Source organism: Mycteria americana, chromosome 15 (genome assembly GCF_035582795.1).
Source record: "Mycteria americana isolate JAX WOST 10 ecotype Jacksonville Zoo and Gardens chromosome 15, USCA_MyAme_1.0, whole genome shotgun sequence".
NCBI lineage: Eukaryota > Metazoa > Chordata > Aves > Ciconiiformes > Ciconiidae > Mycteria > Mycteria americana.
This window is the reverse complement of record NC_134379.1, coordinates 13,671,601-13,692,275: the sequence shown is the minus strand read 5'-3', so window position 1 is coordinate 13,692,275 and position 20,675 is coordinate 13,671,601.

The following is a 20,675-nucleotide window of genomic DNA, read 5'->3' as shown; positions in this document are numbered from 1 at the left end:
GAACTGCATTCGCTGCCGCACAGACATTCGCGCTCGGCAAAAGCTTTGGTTCGGAAAGGGGCAACAATGCCTTTGTGATTCGCACACAGCCCGGCTGCCAAATTCCAAACGTCCAGCGATTGCGCCCACACGAAAGCTGCCAGCACTGAAAGCTGTACCTGGTTTTCACTGTCCCTTGGAACTGCATTCGCTGCCGCACAGACATTCGCACTCGGCAAAAGCTTTGGTTGGTTATGATGCAACAATGCCTTTGTGACTCTCACAGAGCCCGGCTGCCAAATTCGAAACGTCCAGCGATTGCGCCCACACGAAAGCTGCCAGCACTGGAAGCTGTGCCTGGTTTTCACTGTCCCTTGGAACTGCATTCGCTGCCGCACAGACATTCGCGCTCGGCAAAAGCTTTGGTTCGGAAAGGGGCAACAATGCCTTTGTGATTCGCACAGAGCCCGGCTGCCAAATTTGAAACGTCCAGCGATTGTGCCCACACGAAAGCTGCCAGCACTGGAAGCTGTACCTGGTTTTCACTGTCCCTTGGAACTGCATTCGCTGCCGCACAGACATTCGCGCTCTGCTAAAGCTTTGGTTGGGAAAGGGGCAACACTGTGTATCTCTCTCTCGCAGAGCCTGGATGCCAAATTTGAAAAGTCCAGCGATTGTGCCCACACGAAAGCTGCCAGCACTGGAAGCTGTACCTGGTTTTCACTGTCCCTTGGAACTGCATTCGCTGCCGCACAGACATTCGCACTCGGCAAAAGCTTTGCTTCGTTATGATGCAACAATGCCTTTGTGACTCGCACATAGCCTGGCTGCCAAATTCGAAACGTCCAGCGATTGCGCCCACACGAAAGCTGCCAGCACTGAAAGCTCCACCTGGTTTTCACTGTCCCTTGGAACTGCATTCGCTGCCGCACAGACATTCGCGCTCGGCAAAAGCTTTGGTTCGGAAAGGGGCAACATTGTGTATCTCTCTCTCGCAGAGTCCGGATGCCAAATTCCAAACGTCCAGCGATTGCGCCCACACGAAAGCTGCCAGCACTGAAAGCTCTACCTGGTTTTTACTGTCCCTTGGAACTGCATTCGCTGCCGAACAGACATTCGCACTCGGAAAAACTTTGGTTGGTTATGATGCAACAATGCCTTTGTGACTCTAACAGAGCCCGGCTGCCAAATTTGAAACGTCCAGCGATTGCACCCACACGAAAGCTGCCAGCACTGACAGCTGTATCTGCTTTTCACTGACCTTTGAAGCTGCATTCACTGCTGCACAGACATTTGCGCTCTGCAAAAGCTTTGGTTCGGAAAGGGGCAAAACGCTGCATGTGACTCTCGCAGAGCCCGGATGACAAATTCGAAACGTCCAGCGATTGCGCCCACACGAAAGCTGCCAGCACTGAAAGCTGTACCTGGTTTTCACTGTCCCTTGGAACTGCATTCGCTGCCGCACAGACATTCGCGCTCGGCAAAAGCTTTGGTTCGGAAAGGGGCAACACTGTGTATCTCTCTCTCGCAGAGTCCGGATGCCAAATTCCAAACGTCCAGCGATTGCGTCCACACGAAAGCTGCCAGCACTGAAAGCCGTACCTGGTTTTTACTGTCCCTTGGAACTGCATTCGCTGCCGCACAGACATTCGCGCTAGGCAAAGCTTTGGTTCGGAAAGGGGCAAAACGCTCTTTCTGACTCTCGCAGTGCTTGGCTGCCAAATTTGAAACGTCCAGCGATTGCACCCACACGAAATCTGCCAGCACTGAAAGCTGTATCTGCTTTTCACTGTCCCTTGAAGCTGCATTCACTGCTGCACAGACATTTGCGCTCTGCAAAAGCTTTGGTTCGGAAAGGGGCAAAACGCTGCATGTGACTCTCGCAGAGCCCGGATGACAAATTCCAAACGTCCACCGATTGCGCCCACACGAAAGCTGCCAGCACTGAAAGCTGTACCTGGTTTTCACTGTCCCTTGGAACTGCATTCGCTGCCGCACAGACATTCGCGCTCTGCAAAAACTTTGTTTGGTTATGATGCAACAATGCCTTTGTGACTCTACAAGAGCCTGGCTGCCAAATTTGAAACGTGCAGCGATTGCGCCCACACGAAAGCTGCCAGCACTGAAAGCTCCACCTGGTTTTCACTGTCCCTTGGAACTGCATTCGCTGCCGCACAGACATTCGCGCTCTGCAAAAGCTTTGCTTCGTTATGATTCAAGAATGCCTTTGTGACTCGCACAGAGCCTGGCTGCCAAATTCGAAACGTCCAGCGATTGCGCCCACACGAAAGCTGCCAGCACTGAAAGCTCCACCTGGTTTTCACTGTCCCTTGGAACTGCATTCGCTGCCGCACAGACATTCGCGCTCTGCAAAAGCTTTGGTTCGGAAAGGGGCGACATTCTGTATCTGACCCTCGCAGAGCCCGGCTGCCAAATTTGAAACGTCCAGCGATTGCGCCCACACGAAAGCTGCCAGCTCTGAAAGCTCCACCTGGTTTTCACTGTCCCTTGGAACTGCATTCGCTGCCGCACAGACATTCGCGCTCGGCAAAAGCTTTGGTTCGGAAAGGGGCAACATTGTGTATCTCTCTCTCGCAGAGTCCGGATGCCAAATTCCAAACATCCAGCGATTGCGCCCACACGAAAGCTGCCAGCACTGAAAGCTGTACCTGGTTTTTACTGTCCCTTGGAACTGCATTCGCTGCCGCACAGACATTCGCGCTCGACAAAAGCTTTGGTTCGGAAAGGGGCAACAATGCCTTTGTGACTCTAACAGAGCCCGGCTGCCAAATTTGAAACGTCCAGCGATTGCACCCACACGAAAGCTGCCAGCACTGACAGCTGTATCTGGTTTTCACTGACCCTTGAAGCTGCATTCACTGCTGCACAGACATTTGCGCTCTGCAAAAGCTTTGGTTCGGAAAGGGGCAAAACGCTGCATGTGACTCTCGCAGAGCCCGGATGACAAATTCGAAACGTCCAGCGATTGCGCCCACACGAAAGCTGCCAGCACTGAAAGCTGTACCTGGTTTTCACTGTCCCTTGGAACTGCATTCACTGCCGCACAGACATTCGCGCTCGGCAAAAGCTTTGGTTCGGAAAGGGGCAACAATGCCTTTGTGATTCGCACAGAGCCCGGCTGCCAAATTCCAAACGTCCAGCGATTGCGCCCACACGAAAGCTGCCAGCACTGAAAGCTGTACCTGGTTTTCACTGTCCCTTGGAACTGCATTCGCTGCCGCACAGACATTCGCGCTCGGCAAAAGCTTTGGTTCGGAAAGGGGCAACAATGCCTTTGTGATTCGCACAGAGCCCGGCTGCCAAATTTGAAACGTCCAGCGATTGTGCCCACACGAAAGCTGCCAGCACTGGAAGATGTACCTGGTTTTCACTGTCCCTTGGAACTGCATTCGCTGCCGCACAGACATTCGCGCTCGGCAAAAGCTTTGGTTCGGAAAGGGTCAACACTGTGTATCTCTCTCTCGCAGAGTCCGGATGCCAAATTCCAAACGTCCAGCGATTGCGTCCACACGAAAGCTGCCAGCACTGAAAGCTCCACCTGGTTTTCACTGTCCCTTGGAACTGCATTCGCTGCCGCACAGACATTCGCGCTCTGCAAAAGCTTTGGTTCGGAAAGGGGCGACATTCTGTATCTGACCCTCGCAGAGCCCGGCTGCCAAATTTGAAACGTCCAGCGATTGCGCCCACACGAAAGCTGCCAGTTCTGAAAGCTCCACCTGGTTTTCACTGTCCCTTGGAACTGCATTCGCTGCCGCACAGACATTCGCGCTCGGCAAAAGCTTTGGTTCGGAAAGGGGCAACACTGTGTATCTCTCTCTCGCAGAGTCCGGATGCCAAATTCCAAACGTCCAGCGATTGCGCCCACACGAAAGCTGCCAGCACTGAAAGCTGTACCTGGTTTTCACTGTCCCTTGGAACTGCATTCACTGCCGCACAGACATTCGCTCTCGGCAAAAGCTATGGTTCGGAAAGGGGCAACAATGCCTTTGTGATTCGCACAGAGCCCGGCTGCCAAATTTGAAACGTCCAGCGATTGCGCCCACACGAAAGCTGCCAGCACTGAAAGCTGTACCTGGTTTTCACTGTCCCTTGGAACTGCATTCGCTGCCGCACAGACATTCGCTCTCGGCAAAAGCTTTGGTTGGTTATGATGCAACAATGCCTTTGTGACTCTCACAGAGCCCGGCTGCCAAATTCGAAACGTCCAGAGATTGCGCCCACACGAAAGCTGCCAGCACTGGAAGCTGTACCTGGTTTTCACTGTCCCTTGGAACTGCATTCGCTGCCGCACAGACATTCGCGCTCGGCAAAAGCTTTGGTTCGGAAAGGGGCAACAATGCCTTTGTGATTCGCACAGAGCCCGGCTGCCAAATTTGAAACGTCCAGCGATTGTGCCCACACGAAAGCTGCCAGCACTGGAAGCTGTACCTGGTTTTCACTGTCCCTTGGAACTGCATTCGCTGCCGCACAGACATTCGCGCTCTGCTAAAGCTTTGGTTGGGAAAGGGGCAACACTGTGTATCTCTCTCTCGCAGAGCCTGGATGCCAAATTTGAAAAGTCAGGCGATTGTGCCCACACGAAAGCTGCCAGCACTGGAAGCTGTACCTGGTTTTCACTGTCCCTTGGAACTGCATTCGCTGCCGCACAGACATTCGCGCTCGGCAAAAGCTTTGGTTCGGAAAGGGGCAACAATGCCTTTGTGATTCGCACAGATCCCGGCTGCCAAATTTGAAACGTCCAGCGATTGTGCCCACACGAAAGCTGCCAGCACTGGAAGCTGTACCTGGTTTTCACTGTCCCTTGGAACTGCATTTGCTGCCGCACAGACATTCGCACTCGGCAAAAGCTTTGCTTCGTTATGATGCAACAATGCCTTTGTGACTCGCACAGAGCCTGGCTGCCAAATTCGAAACGTCCAGCGATTGCGCCCACACGAAAGCTGCCAGCACTGAAAGCTCCACCTGGTTTTCACTGTCCCTTGGAACTGCATTCGCTGCCGCACAGACATTCGCGCTCTGCAACAGCTTTAGTTCGGAAAGGGGCGACATTCTGTATCTGACCCTCGCAGAGCCCGGCTGCCAAATTTGAAACGTCCAGCGATTGCGCCCACACGAAAGCTGCCAGCTCTGAAAGCTCCACCTGGTTTTCACTGTCCCTTGGAACTGCATTCGCTGCCGCACAGACATTCGCGCTCGGCAAAAGCTTTGGTTCGGAAAGGGGCAACACTGTGTATCTCTCTCTCGCAGAGTCCGGATGCCAAATTCCAAACGTCCAGCGATTGCGCCCACACGAAAGCTGCCAGCACTGAAAGCTCCACCTGGTTTTCACTGTCCCTTGGAACTGCATTCACTGCCGCACAGACATTCGCACTCGGAAAAACTTTGTTTGGTTATGATGCAACAATGCCTTTGTGACTCTAGCAGAGCCGGGCTGCCAAATTTGAAACGTCCAGCGATTGCGCCCACACGAAAGCTGCCAGCACTGAAAGCTGTACCTGGTTTTCACTGTCCCTTGGAACTGCATTCGCTGCCGCACAGACATTCGCGCTCGGAAAAACTTTGGTTGGTTATGATGCAACAATGCCTTTGTGACTCTAACAGAGCCCGGCTGCCAAATTTGAAACGTCCAGCGATTGCACCCACACGAAAGCTGCCAGCACTGACAGCTGTATCTGCTTTTCACTGACCTTTGAAGCTGCATTCACTGCTGCACAGACATTTGCGCTCTGCAAAAGCTTTGGTTCGGAAAGGGGCAAAACGCTGCATGTGACTCTCGCAGAGCCTGGATGACAAATTCGAAACGTCCAGCGATTGCGGCCACACGAAAGCTGCCAGCACTGAAAGCTGTACCTGGTTTTCACTGTCCCTTGGAACTGCATTCACTGCCGCACAGACATTCGCTCTCGGCAAAAGCTATGGTTCGGAAAGGGGCAACAATGCCTTTGTGATTCGCACAGAGCCCGGCTGCCAAATTTGAAACGTCCAGCGATTGCGCCCACACGAAAGCTGCCAGCACTGAAAGCTGTACCTGGTTTTCACTGTCCCTTGGAACTGCATTCGCTGCCGCACAGACATTCGCTCTCGGCAAAAGCTTTGGTTGGTTATGATGCAACAATGCCTTTGTGACTCTCACAGAGCCCGGCTGCCAAATTCGAAACGTCCAGAGATTGCGCCCACACGAAAGCTGCCAGCACTGGAAGCTGTACCTGGTTTTCACTGTCCCTTGGAACTGCATTCGCTGCCGCACAGACATTCGCGCTCGGCAAAAGCTTTGGTTCGGAAAGGGGCAACAATGCCTTTGTGATTCGCACAGAGCCCGGCTGCCAAATTTGAAACGTCCAGCGATTGTGCCCACACGAAAGCTGCCAGCACTGGAAGCTGTACCTGGTTTTCACTGTCCCTTGGAACTGCATTCGCTGCCGCACAGACATTCGCGCTCTGCTAAAGCTTTGGTTGGGAAAGGGGCAACACTGTGTATCTCTCTCTCGCAGAGCCTGGATGCCAAATTTGAAAAGTCCAGCGATTGTGCCCACACGAAAGCTGCCAGCACTGGAAGCTGTACCTGGTTTTCACTGTCCCTTGGAACTGCATTTGCTGCCGCACAGACATTCGCACTCGGCAAAAGCTTTGCTTCGTTATGATGCAACAATGCCTTTGTGACTCGCACAGAGCCTGGCTGCCAAATTCGAAACGTCCAGCGATTGCGCCCACACGAAAGCTGCCAGCACTGAAAGCTCCACCTGGTTTTCACTGTCCCTTGGAACTGCATTCGCTGCCGCACAGACATTCGCGCTCTGCAACAGCTTTGGTTCGGAAAGGGGCGACATTCTGTATCTGACCCTCGCAGAGCCCGGCTGCCAAATTTGAAACGTCCAGCGATTGCGCCCACACGAAAGCTGCCAGCTCTGAAAGCTCCACCTGGTTTTCACTGTCCCTTGGAACTGCATTCGCTGCCGCACAGACATTCGCGCTCGGCAAAAGCTTTGGTTCGGAAAGGGGCAACATTGTGTATCTCTCTCTCGCAGAGTCCGGATGCCAAATTCCAAACGTCCAGCGATTGCGCCCACACGAAAGCTGCCAGCACTGAAAGCTGTACCTGGTTTTTACTGTCCCTTGGAACTGCATTCGCTGCCGCACAGACATTCGCGCTCGGAAAAACTTTGGTTGGTTATGATGCAACAATGCCTTTGTGACTCTAACAGAGCCCGGCTGCCAAATTTGAAACGTCCAGCGATTGCACCCACACGAAAGCTGCCAGCACTGACAGCTGTATCTGCTTTTCACTGACCTTTGAAGCTGCATTCACTGCTGCACAGACATTTGCGCTCTGCAAAAGCTTTGGTTCGGAAAGGGGCAAAACGCTGCATGTGACTCTCGCAGAGCCCGGATGACAAATTTGAAACGTCCAGCGATTGCGCCCACACGAAAGCTGCCAGCACTGGAAGATGTACCTGGTTTTCACTGTCCCTTGGAACTGCATTCACTGCCGCACAGACATTCGCTCTCGGCAAAAGCTATGGTTCGGAAAGGGGCAACAATGCCTTTGTGATTCGCTCAGAGCCCGGCTGCCAAATTTGAAACGTCCAGCGATTGCGCCCACACGAAAGCTGCCAGCACTGAAAGCTGTACCTGGTTTTCACTGTCCCTTGGAACTGCATTCGCTGCCTCACAGACATTCGCGCTCGGCAAAAGCTTTGGTTCGGAAAGGGGCAACAATGCCTTTGTGATTCGCACAGAGCCCGGCTGCCAAATTTGAAACGTCCAGCGATTGTGCCCACACGAAAGCTGCCAGCACTGGAAGCTGTACCTGGTTTTCACTGTCCCTTGGAACTGCATTCGCTGCCGCACAGACATTCGCGCTCTGCTAAAGCTTTGGTTGGGAAAGGGGCAACACTGTGTATCTCTCTCTCGCAGAGCCTGGATGCCAAATTTGAAAAGTCCAGCGATTGTGCCCACACGAAAGCTGCCAGCACTGGAAGCTGTACCTGGTTTTCACTGTCCCTTGGAACTGCATTCGCTGCCGCACAGACATTCGCGCTCGGCAAAAGCTTTGGTTCGGAAAGGGGCAACAATGCCTTTGTGATTCGCACAGATCCCGGCTGCCAAATTTGAAACGTCCAGCGATTGTGCCCACACGAAAGCTGCCAGCACTGCAAGCTGTACCTGGTTTTCACTGTCCCTTGGAACTGCACTCGCTGCCGCACAGACGTTCGCGCTCGGCAAAAGCTTTGGTTCGGAAAGGGGCAACACTGTGTATCTCTCTCTCTCAGAGTCCGGATGCCAAATTCCAAACGTCCAGCGATTGCGCCCACACGAAAGCTGCCAGCACTGAAAGCTGTACCTGGTTTTCACTGTCCCTTGGAACTGCATTTGCTGCCGCACAGACATTCGCACTCGGCAAAATCTTTGCTTCGTTATGATGCAACAATGCCTTTGTGACTCGCACAGAGCCTGGCTGCCAAATTCGAAACGTCCAGCGATTGCGCCCACACGAAAGCTGCCAGCACTGAAAGCTCCACCTGGTTTTCACTGTCCCTTGGAATTGCATTCGCTGCCGCACAGACATTCGCGCTCTGCAACAGCTTTGGTTCGGAAAGGGGCGACATTCTGTATCTGACCCTCGCAGAGCCCGGCTGCCAAATTTGAAACGTCCAGCGATTGCGCCCACACGAAAGCTGCCAGCTCTGAAAGCTCCACCTGGTTTTCACTGTCCCTTGGAACTGCATTCGCTGCTGCACAGACATTCGCGCTCGGCAAAAGCTTTGGTTCGGAAAGGGGCAACATTGTGTATCTCTCTCTCGCAGAGTCCGGATGCCAAATTCCAAACGTCCAGCGATTGCGCCCACACGAAAGCTGCCAGCACTGAAAGCTGTACCTGGTTTTTACTGTCCCTTGGAACTGCATTCGCTGCCGCACAGACATTCGCGCTCGGAAAAACTTTGGTTTGTTACGATGCAACAATGCCTTTGTGACTCTAACAGAGCCCGGCTGCCAAATTTGAAACGTCCAGCGATTGCACCCACACGAAAGCTGCCAGCACTGACAGCTGTATCTGCTTTTCACTGACCTTTGAAGCTGCATTCACTGCTGCACAGACATTTGCGCTCTGCAAAAGCTTTGGTTCGGAAAGGGGCAAAACGCTGCATGTGACTCTCGCAGAGCCCGGATGACAAATTCGAAACGTCCAGCGATTGCGCCCACACGAAAGCTGCCAGCACTGAAAGCTGTACCTGGTTTTCACTGTCCCTTGGAACTGCATTCACTGCCGCACAGACATTCGCTCTCGGCAAAAGCTTTGGTTCGGAAAGGGGCAACAATGCCTTTGTGACTCTCACAGAGCCCGGCTGCCAAATTCGAAACGTCCAGCGATTGCGCCCACACGAAAGCTGCCAGCACTGGAAGCTGTGCCTGGTTTTCACTGTCCCTTGGAACTGCATTCGCTGCCGCACAGACATTCGCGCTCGGCAAAAGCTTTGGTTCGGAAAGGGGCAACAATGCCTTTGTGATTCGCACAGAGCCCGGCTGCCAAATTTGAAACGTCCAGCGATTGTGCCCACACGAAAGCTGCCAGCACTGGAAGCTGTACCTGGTTTTCACTGTCCCTTGGAACTGCATTCGCTGCCGCACAGACATTCGCGCTCGGCAAAAGCTTTGGTTCGGAAAGGGGCAACATTTTGTATCTCTCTCTCGCAGAGTCCGGATGCCAAATTCCAAACGTCCAGCGATTGCGCCCACACGAAAGCTGCCAGCACTGAAAGCTCTACCTGGTTTTTACTGTCCCTTGGAACTGCATTCGCTGCCGAACAGACATTCGCACTCGGAAAAACTTTGGTTGGTTATGATGCAACAATGCCTTTGTGACTCTAACAGAGCCCGGCTGCCAAATTTGAAACGTCCAGCGATTGCACCCACACGAAAGCTGCCAGCACTGACAGCTGTATCTGCTTTTCACTGACCTTTGAAGCTGCATTCACTGCTGCACAGACATTTGCGCTCTGCAAAAGCTTTGGTTCGGAAAGGGGCAAAACGCTGCATGTGACTCTCGCAGAGCCCGGATGACAAATTCGAAACGTCCAGCGATTGCGCCCACACGAAAGCTGCCAGCACTGAAAGCTGTACCTGGTTTTCACTGTCCCTTCGAACTGCATTCGCTGCCGCACAGACATTCGCGCTCGGCAAAAGCTTTGGTTCGGAAAGGGGCAACACTGTGTATCTCTCTCTCGCAGAGTCCGGATGCCAAATTCCAAACGTCCAGCGATTGCGTCCACACGAAAGCTGCCAGCACTGAAAGCCGTACCTGGTTTTTACTGTCCCTTGGAACTGCATTCGCTGCCGCACAGACATTCGCGCTAGGCAAAGCTCTGGTTCGGAAAGGGGCAAAACGCTCTTTCTGACTCTCGCAGTGCTTGGCTGCCAAATTTGAAACGTCCAGCGATTGCACCCACACGAAATCTGCCAGCACTGAAAGCTGTATCTGCTTTTCACTGTCCCTTGAAGCTGCATTCACTGCTGCACAGACATTTGCGCTCTGCAAAAGCTTTGGTTCGGAAAGGGGCAAAACGCTGCATGTGACTCTCGCAGAGCCCGGATGACAAATTCCAAACGTCCAGCGATTGCGCCCACACGAAAGCTGCCAGCACTGAAAGCTGTACCTGGTTTTCACTGTCCCTTGGAACTGCATTCGCTGCCGCACAGACATTCGCGCTCTGCAAAAACTTTGTTTGGTTATGATGCAACAATGCCTTTGTGACTCTACAAGAGCCTGGCTGCCAAATTCGAAACGTCCAGCGATTGCGCCCACACGAAAGCTGCCAGCACTGAAAGCTCCACCTGGTTTTCACTGTCCCTTGGAACTGCATTCGCTGCCGCACAGACATTCGCGCTCTGCAAAAGCTTTGCTTCGTTATGATTCAAGAATGCCTTTGTGACTCGCACAGAGCCTGGCTGCCAAATTCGAAACGTCCAGCGATTGCGCCCACACGAAAGCTGCCAGCACTGAAAGCTCCACCTGGTTTTCACTGTCCCTTGGAACTGCATTCGCTGCCGCACAGACATTCGCGCTCTGCAAAAGCTTTGGTTCGGAAAGGGGCGACATTCTGTATCTGACCCTCGCAGAGCCCGGCTGCCAAATTTGAAACGTCCAGCGATTGCGCCCACACGAAAGCTGCCAGCTCTGAAAGCTCCACCTGGTTTTCACTGTCCCTTGGAACTGCATTCGCTGCCGCACAGACATTCGCGCTCGGCAAAAGCTTTGGTTCGGAAAGGGGCAACATTGTGTATCTCTCTCTCGCAGAGTCCGGATGCCAAATTCCAAACATCCAGCGATTGCGCCCACACGAAAGCTGCCAGCACTGAAAGCTGTACCTGGTTTTTACTGTCCCTTGGAACTGCATTCGCTGCCGCACAGACATTCGCGCTCGACAAAAGCTTTGGTTCGGAAAGGGGCAACAATGCCTTTGTGACTCTAACAGAGCCCGGCTGCCAAATTTGAAACGTCCAGCGATTGCACCCACACGAAAGCTGCCAGCACTGACAGCTGTATCTGGTTTTCACTGACCCTTGAAGCTGCATTCACTGCTGCACAGACATTTGCGCTCTGCAAAAGCTTTGGTTCGGAAAGGGGCAAAACGCTGCATGTGACTCTCGCAGAGCCCGGATGACAAATTCGAAACGTCCAGCGATTGCGCCCACACGAAAGCTGCCAGCACTGAAAGCTGTACCTGGTTTTCACTGTCCCTTGGAACTGCATTCACTGCCGCACAGACATTCGCTCTCGGCAAAAGCTTTGGTTCGGAAAGGGGCAACAATGCCTTTGTGATTCGCACACAGCCCGGCTGCCAAATTCCAAACGTCCAGCGATTGCGCCCACACGAAAGCTGCCAGCACTGAAAGCTGTACCTGGTTTTCACTGTCCCTTGGAACTGCATTCGCTGCCGCACAGACATTCGCACTCGGCAAAAGCTTTGGTTGGTTATGATGCAACAATGCCTTTGTGACTCTCACAGAGCCCGGCTGCCAAATTCGAAACGTCCAGCGATTGCGCCCACACGAAAGCTGCCAGCACTGGAAGCTGTGCCTGGTTTTCACTGTCCCTTGGAACTGCATTCGCTGCCGCACAGACATTCGCGCTCGGCAAAAGCTTTGGTTCGGAAAGGGGCAACAATGCCTTTGTGATTCGCACAGAGCCCGGCTGCCAAATTTGAAACGTCCAGCGATTGTGCCCACACGAAAGCTGCCAGCACTGGAAGCTGTACCTGGTTTTCACTGTCCCTTGGAACTGCATTCGCTGCCGCACAGACATTCGCGCTCTGCTAAAGCTTTGGTTGGGAAAGGGGCAACACTGTGTATCTCTCTCTCGCAGAGCCTGGATGCCAAATTTGAAAAGTCCAGCGATTGTGCCCACACGAAAGCTGCCAGCACTGGAAGCTGTACCTGGTTTTCACTGTCCCTTGGAACTGCATTCGCTGCCGCACAGACATTCGCGCTCGGCAAAAGCTTTGGTTCGGAAAGGGGCAACATTTTGTATCTCTCTCTCGCAGAGTCCGGATGCCAAATTCCAAACGTCCAGCGATTGCGCCCACACGAAAGCTGCCAGCACTGAAAGCTCTACCTGGTTTTCACTGTCCCTTGGAACTGCATTCGCTGCCGAACAGACATTCGCACTCGGAAAAACTTTGGTTGGTTATGATGCAACAATGCCTTTGTGACTCTAACAGAGCCCGGCTGCCAAATTTGAAACGTCCAGCGATTGCACCCACACGAAAGCTGCCAGCACTGACAGCTGTATCTGCTTTTCACTGACCTTTGAAGCTGCATTCACTGCTGCACAGACATTTGCGCTCTGCAAAAGCTTTGGTTCGGAAAGGGGCAAAACGCTGCATGTGACTCTCGCAGAGCCCGGATGACAAATTCGAAACGTCCAGCGATTGCGCCCACACGAAAGCTGCCAGCACTGAAAGCTGTACCTGGTTTTCACTGTCCCTTCGAACTGCATTCGCTGCCGCACAGACATTCGCGCTCGGCAAAAGCTTTGGTTCGGAAAGGGGCAACACTGTGTATCTCTCTCTCGCAGAGTCCGGATGCCAAATTCCAAACGTCCAGCGATTGCGTCCACACGAAAGCTGCCAGCACTGAAAGCCGTACCTGGTTTTTACTGTCCCTTGGAACTGCATTCGCTGCCGCACAGACATTCGCGCTAGGCAAAGCTTTGGTTCGGAAAGGGGCAAAACGCTCTTTCTGACTCTCGCAGTGCTTGGCTGCCAAATTTGAAACGTCCAGCGATTGCACCCACACGAAATCTGCCAGCACTGAAAGCTGTATCTGCTTTTCACTGTCCCTTGAAGCTGCATTCACTGCTGCACAGACATTTGCGCTCTGCAAAAGCTTTGGTTCGGAAAGGGGCAAAACGCTGCATGTGACTCTCGCAGAGCCCGGATGACAAATTCCAAACGTCCAGCGATTGCGCCCACACGAAAGCTGCCAGCACTGAAAGCTGTACCTGGTTTTCACTGTCCCTTGGAACTGCATTCGCTGCCGCACAGACATTCGCGCTCTGCAAAAACTTTGTTTGGTTATGATGCAACAATGCCTTTGTGACTCTACAAGAGCCTGGCTGCCAAATTTGAAACGTGCAGCGATTGCGCCCACACGAAAGCTGCCAGCACTGAAAGCTCCACCTGGTTTTCACTGTCCCTTGGAACTGCATTCGCTGCCGCACAGACATTCGCGCTCTGCAAAAGCTTTGCTTCGTTATGATTCAAGAATGCCTTTGTGACTCGCACAGAGCCTGGCTGCCAAATTCGAAACGTCCAGCGATTGCGCCCACACGAAAGCTGCCAGCACTGAAAGCTGTACCTGGTTTTCACTGTCCCTTGGAACTGCATTCGCTGCCGCACAGACATTCGCGCTCTGCAAAAGCTTTGGTTCGGAAAGGGGCGACATTCTGTATCTGACCCTCGCAGAGCCCGGCTGCCAAATTTGAAACGTCCAGCGATTGCGCCCACACGAAAGCTGCCAGCTCTGAAAGCTCCACCTGGTTTTCACTGTCCCTTGGAACTGCATTCGCTGCCGCACAGACATTCGCGCTCGGCAAAAGCTTTGGTTCGGAAAGGGGCAACATTGTGTATCTCTCTCTCGCAGAGTCCGGATGCCAAATTCCAAACATCCAGCGATTGCGCCCACACGAAAGCTGCCAGCACTGAAAGCTGTACCTGGTTTTTACTGTCCCTTGGAACTGCATTCGCTGCCGCACAGACATTCGCGCTCAACAAAAGCTTTGGTTCGGAAAGGGGCAACAATGCCTTTGTGACTCTAACAGAGCCCGGCTGCCAAATTTGAAACGTCCAGCGATTGCACCCACACGAAAGCTGCCAGCACTGACAGCTGTATCTGGTTTTCACTGACCCTTGAAGCTGCATTCACTGCTGCACAGACATTTGCGCTCTGCAAAAGCTTTGGTTCGGAAAGGGGCAAAACGCTGCATGTGACTCTCGCAGAGCCCGGATGACAAATTCGAAACGTCCAGCGATTGCGCCCACACGAAAGCTGCCAGCACTGAAAGCTGTACCTGGTTTTCACTGTCCCTTGGAACTGCATTCACTGCCGCACAGACATTCGCGCTCGGCAAAAGCTTTGGTTCAGAAAGGGGCAACAATGCCTTTGTGATTCGCACAGAGCCCGGCTGCCAAATTCCAAACGTCCAGCGATTGCGCCCACACGAAAGCTGCCAGCACTGAAAGCTGTACCTGGTTTTCACTGTCCCTTGGAACTGCATTCGCTGCCGCACAGACATTCGCGCTCGGCAAAAGCTTTGGTTCGGAAAGGGGCAACAATGCCTTTGTGATTCGCACAGAGCCCGGCTGCCAAATTTGAAACGTCCAGCGATTGTGCCCACACGAAAGCTGCCAGCACTGGAAGATGTACCTGGTTTTCACTGTCCCTTGGAACTGCATTCGCTGCCGCACAGACATTCGCGCTCGGCAAAAGCTTTGGTTCGGAAAGGGGCAACACTGTGTATCTCTCTCTCGCAGAGTCCGGATGCCAAATTACAAACGTCCAGCGATTGCGTCCACACGAAAGCTGCCAGCACTGAAAGCTCCACCTGGTTTTCACTGTCCCTTGGAACTGCATTCGCTGCCGCACAGACATTCGCGCTCTGCAAAAGCTTTGGTTCGGAAAGGGGCGACATTCTGTATCTGACCCTCGCAGAGCCCGGCTGCCAAATTTGAAACGTCCAGCGATTGCGCCCACACGAAAGCTGCCAGCTCTGAAAGCTCCACCTGGTTTTCACTGTCCCTTGGAACTGCATTCGCTGCCGCACAGACATTCGCGCTCGGCAAAAGCTTTGGTTCGGAAAGGGGCAACACTGTGTATCTCTCTCTCGCAGAGTCCGGATGCCAAATTCCAAACGTCCAGCGATTGCGCCCACACGAAAGCTGCCAGCACTGAAAGCTCCACCTGGTTTTCACTGTCCCTTGGAACTGCATTCACTGCCGCACAGACATTCGCACTCGGAAAAACTTTGTTTGGTTATGATGCAACAATGCCTTTGTGACTCTAGCAGAGCCGGGCTGCCAAATTTGAAACGTCCAGCGATTGCGCCCACACGAAAGCTGCCAGCACTGAAAGCTGTACCTGGTTTTCACTGTCCCTTGGAACTGCATTCGCTGCCGCACAGACATTCGCGCTCGGCAAAGGTTTGGTTCGGAAAGGGACAAAACGCTCTTTCTGACTCTCGCAGAGCTTGGCTGCCAAATTTGAAACGTCCAGCGATTGCACCCACACGAAAGCTGCCAGCACTGAAAGCTGTATCTGCTTTTCACTGTCCCTTGAAGCTGCATTCACTGCTGCACAGACATTTGCGCTCTGCAAAAGCTTTGGTTCGGAAAGGGGCAACAATGCCTTTGTGATTCGCACAGAGCCCGGCTGCCAAATTTGAAACGTCGAGCGATTGCGCCCATAGGAAAGCTGCCAGCACTGGAAGCTGTACCTGGTTTTCACTGTCCCTTGGAACTGCATTCGCTGCCGCACAGACAATCGCGCTCTGCAAAAACTTTGTTTGGTTATGATGCAACAATGCCTTTGTGACTCTACAAGAGCCTGGCTGCCAAATTTGAAACGTCCAGCGATTGCGCCCACACGAAAGCTGCCAGCACTGGAAGCTGTACCTGGTTTTCACTGTCCCTTGGAACTGCATTCGCTGCCGCACAGACATTCGCGCTCGGCAAAAGCTTTGGTTCGGTAAGGGGCAACAATATGTATTTCTCTCTTGCAGAGCCCATCTGACAAATTTGAAACGTCAAGCGATTGCGCCCACACGAAAGCTGCCAGCACTGAAAGCTGTACCTGGTTTTCACTGTCCCTTGGAACTGCATTCGCTGCCGCACAGACATTCGCGCTCTGCAAAAGATTTGGTTCGGAAAGGGGCAACACTGGGTATCTCTCTCTCGCAGAGCCTGGCTTCCAAATTTGAAACGTCCAGCGATTGCGCCCACACGAAAGCTGCCAGCACTGAAGGCTGTACCTGGTTTTCACTGTCCCTTGGAACTGCATTCGCTGCCGCACAGACATTCGTGCTCGGCAAAAGCTTTGGTTCGGAAAGGGGAAACAATGCCTTTGTGATTTGCACAGAGCCCGGCTGCCAAATTTGAAACGTCCAGCCATTGCGCCCACACGAAAGCTGCCAGCACTGAAAGCTGTACCTGGTTTTCACTGTCCCTTGGAACTGCATTCGCTGCTGCACAGACATTCGCGCTCGGCAAAAGCTTTGGTTCGGAAAGGGGCAACACTGTGTATCTATCTCTCGCAGAGTCCGGATGCCAAATTCCAAACGTCCAGCGATTGCGCCCGCATGAAAGCTGCCAGCACTGAAAGCTGTACCTGGTTTTCACTGTCCCTTGGAACTGCATTCGCTGCCGCACAGACATTCGCGCTCTGCTAAAGCTTTGGTTGGGAAAGGGGCAACACTGTGTATCTCTCTCTCGCAGAGCCGGGATGCCAAATTTGAAACGTCCAGCGATTGTGCCCACACGAAAGCTGCCAGCACTGGAAGCTGTACCTGGTTTTCACTGTCCCTTGGAACTGCATTCGCTGCCGCACAGACATTCGCGCTCGGCAAAAGCTTTGGTTCGGAAAGGGGCAACAATGCCTTTGTGATTCGCACAGATCCCGGCTGCCAAATTTGAAACGTCCAGCGATTGCGCCCACACGAAAGCTGCCAGCACTGGAAGCTGTACCTGGTTTTCACTGTCCCTTGGAACTGCACTCGCTGCCGCACAGACATTCGCGCTCGGCAAAAGCTTTGGTTCGGAAAGGGGCAACAATGCCTTTGTGACTCTAACAGAGCCCGGCTGCCAAATTTGAAACGTCCAGCGATTGCACCCACACGAAAGCTGCCAGCACTGACAGCTGTATCTGGTTTTCACTGACCCTTGAAGCTGCATTCACTGCTGCACAGACATTTGCGCTCTGCAAAAGCTTTGGTTCGGAAAGGGGCAAAACGCTGCATGTGACTCTCGCAGAGCCCGGATGACAAATTCGAAACGTCCAGCGATTGCGCCCACACGAAAGCTGCCAGCACTGAAAGCTGTACCTGGTTTTCACTGTCCCTTGGAACTGCATTCACTGCCGCACAGACATTCGCTCTCGGCAAAAGCTTTGGTTCGGAAAGGGGCAACAATGCCTTTGTGATTCGCACACAGCCCGGCTGCCAAATTCCAAACGTCCAGCGATTGCGCCCACACGAAAGCTGCCAGCACTGAAAGCTGTACCTGGTTTTCACTGTCCCTTGGAACTGCATTCGCTGCCGCACAGACATTCGCACTCGGCAAAAGCTTTGGTTGGTTATGATGCAACAATGCCTTTGTGACTCTCACAGAGCCCGGCTGCCAAATTCGAAACGTCCAGCGATTGCGCCCACACGAAAGCTGCCAGCACTGGAAGCTGTGCCTGGTTTTCACTGTCCCTTGGAACTGCATTCGCTGCCGCACAGACATTCGCGCTCGGCAAAAGCTTTGGTTCGGAAAGGGGCAACAATGCCTTTGTGATTCGCACAGAGCCCGGCTGCCAAATTTGAAACGTCCAGCGATTGTGCCCACACGAAAGCTGCCAGCACTGGAAGCTGTACCTGGTTTTCACTGTCCCTTGGAACTGCATTCGCTGCCGCACAGACATTCGCGCTCTGCTAAAGCTTTGGTTGGGAAAGGGGCAACACTGTGTATCTCTCTCTCGCAGAGCCTGGATGCCAAATTTGAAAAGTCCAGCGATTGTGCCCACACGAAAGCTGCCAGCACTGGAAGCTGTACCTGGTTTTCACTGTCCCTTGGAACTGCATTCGCTGCCGCACAGACATTCGCGCTCGGCAAAAGCTTTGGTTCGGAAAGGGGCAACATTTTGTATCTCTCTCTCGCAGAGTCCGGATGCCAAATTCCAAACGTCCAGCGATTGCGCCCACACGAAAGCTGCCAGCACTGAAAGCTCTACCTGGTTTTTACTGTCCCTTGGAACTGCATTCGCTGCCGAACAGACATTCGCACTCGGAAAAACTTTGGTTGGTTATGATGCAACAATGCCTTTGTGACTCTAACAGAGCCCGGCTGCCAAATTTGAAACGTCCAGCGATTGCACCCACACGAAAGCTGCCAGCACTGACAGCTGTATCTGCTTTTCACTGACCTTTGAAGCTGCATTCACTGCTGCACAGACATTTGCGCTCTGCAAAAGCTTTGGTTCGGAAAGGGGCAAAACGCTGCATGTGACTCTCGCAGAGCCCGGATGACAAATTCGAAACGTCCAGCGATTGCGCCCACACGAAAGCTGCCAGCACTGAAAGCTCCACCTGGTTTTCACTGTCCCTTGGAACTGCATTCGCTGCCGCACAGACATTCGCGCTCTGCAAAAGCTTTGGTTCGGAAAGGGGCGACATTCTGTATCTGACCCTCGCAGAGCCCGGCTGCCAAATTTGAAACGTCCAGCGATTGCGCCCACACGAAAGCTGCCAGCTCTGAAAGCTCCACCTGGTTTTCACTGTCCCTTGGAACTGCATTCGCTGCCGCACAGACATTCGCGCTCGGCAAAAGCTTTGGTTCGGAAAGGGGCAACATTGTGTATCTCTCTCTCGCAGAGTCCGGATGCCAAATTCCAAACATCCAGCGATTGCGCCCACACGAAAGCTGCCAGCACTGAAAGCTGTACCTGGTTTTTACTGTCCCTTGGAACTGCATTCGCTGCCGCACAGACATTCGTGCTCGGCAAAAGCTTTGGTTCGGAAAGGGGCAACAATGCCTTTGTGATTTGCACAGAGCCCGGCTGCCAAATTTGAAACGTCCAGCCATTGCGCCCACACGAAAGCTGCCAGCACTGAAAGCTGTACCTGGTTTTCACTGTCCCTTGGAACTGCATTCGCTGCCGCACAGACATTCGCGCTCTGCTAAAGCTTTGGTTGGGAAAGGGGCAACACTGTGTATCTCTCTCTCGCAGAGCCGGGATGCCAAATTTGAAACGTCCAGCGATTGTGCCCACACGAAAGCTGCCAGCACTGGAAGCTGTACCTGGTTTTCACTGTCCCTTGGAACTGCATTCGCTGCCGCACAGACATTCGCGCTCGGCAAAAGCTTTGGTTCGGAAAGGGGCAACAATGCCTTTGTGATTCGCACAGATCCCGGCTGCCAAATTTGAAACGTCCAGCGATTGCGCCCACACGAAAGCTGCCAGCACTGGAAGCTGTACCTGGTTTTCACTGTCCCTTGGAACTGCACTCGCTGCCGCACAGACATTCGCGCTCGGCAAAAGCTTTGGTTCGGAAAGGGGCAACACTGTGTATCTCTCTCTCGCAGAGTCAGGATGCCAAATTCCAAACGTCCAGCGATTGCGCCCACACGAAAGCTGCCAGCACTGAAAGCTGTACCTGGTTTTCACTATCCCTTGGAACTGCATTCGCTGCCGCACAGACATTCGCGCTCGGCAAAAGCTTTGGTTGGTTATGATGCAACAATGCCTTTGTGACTCTCACAGAGCCCGGCTGCCAAATTCGAAACGTCCAGCGATTGCGCCCACACGAAAGCTGCCAGCACTGGAAGCTGTACCTGGTTTTCACTGTCCCTTGGAACTGCATTCGCTGCCGCACAGACATTCGCGCTCGGCAAAAGCTTTGGTTCGGAAAGGGGCAACACTGTGTATCTCTCTCTCGCAGAGTCCGGATGCCAAATTCCAAACGTCCAGCGATTGTGCCCACACGAAAGCTGCCAGCACTGGAAGCTGTACCTGGTTTTCACTGTCCCTTGGAACTGCATTCGCTGCCGCACAGACATTCGCGCTCGGCAAAAGCTTTGGTTCGGAAAGGGGCAACAATGCCTTTGTGATTCGCACAGATCCCGGCTGCCAAATTTGAAACGTCCAGCGATTGCGCCCACACGAAAGCTGCCAGCACTGGAAGCTGTACCTGGTTTTCACTGTCCCTTGGAACTGCACTCGCTGCCGCACAGACATTCGCGCTCGGCAAAAGCTTTGGTTCGGAAAGGGGCAACACTGTGTATCTCTCTCTCGCAGAGTCAGGATGCCAAATTCCAAACGTCCAGCGATTGCGCCCACACGAAAGCTGCCAGCACTGAAAGCTGTACCTGGTTTTCACTATCCCTTGGAACTGCATTCGCTGCCGCACAGACATTCGCGCTCGGCAA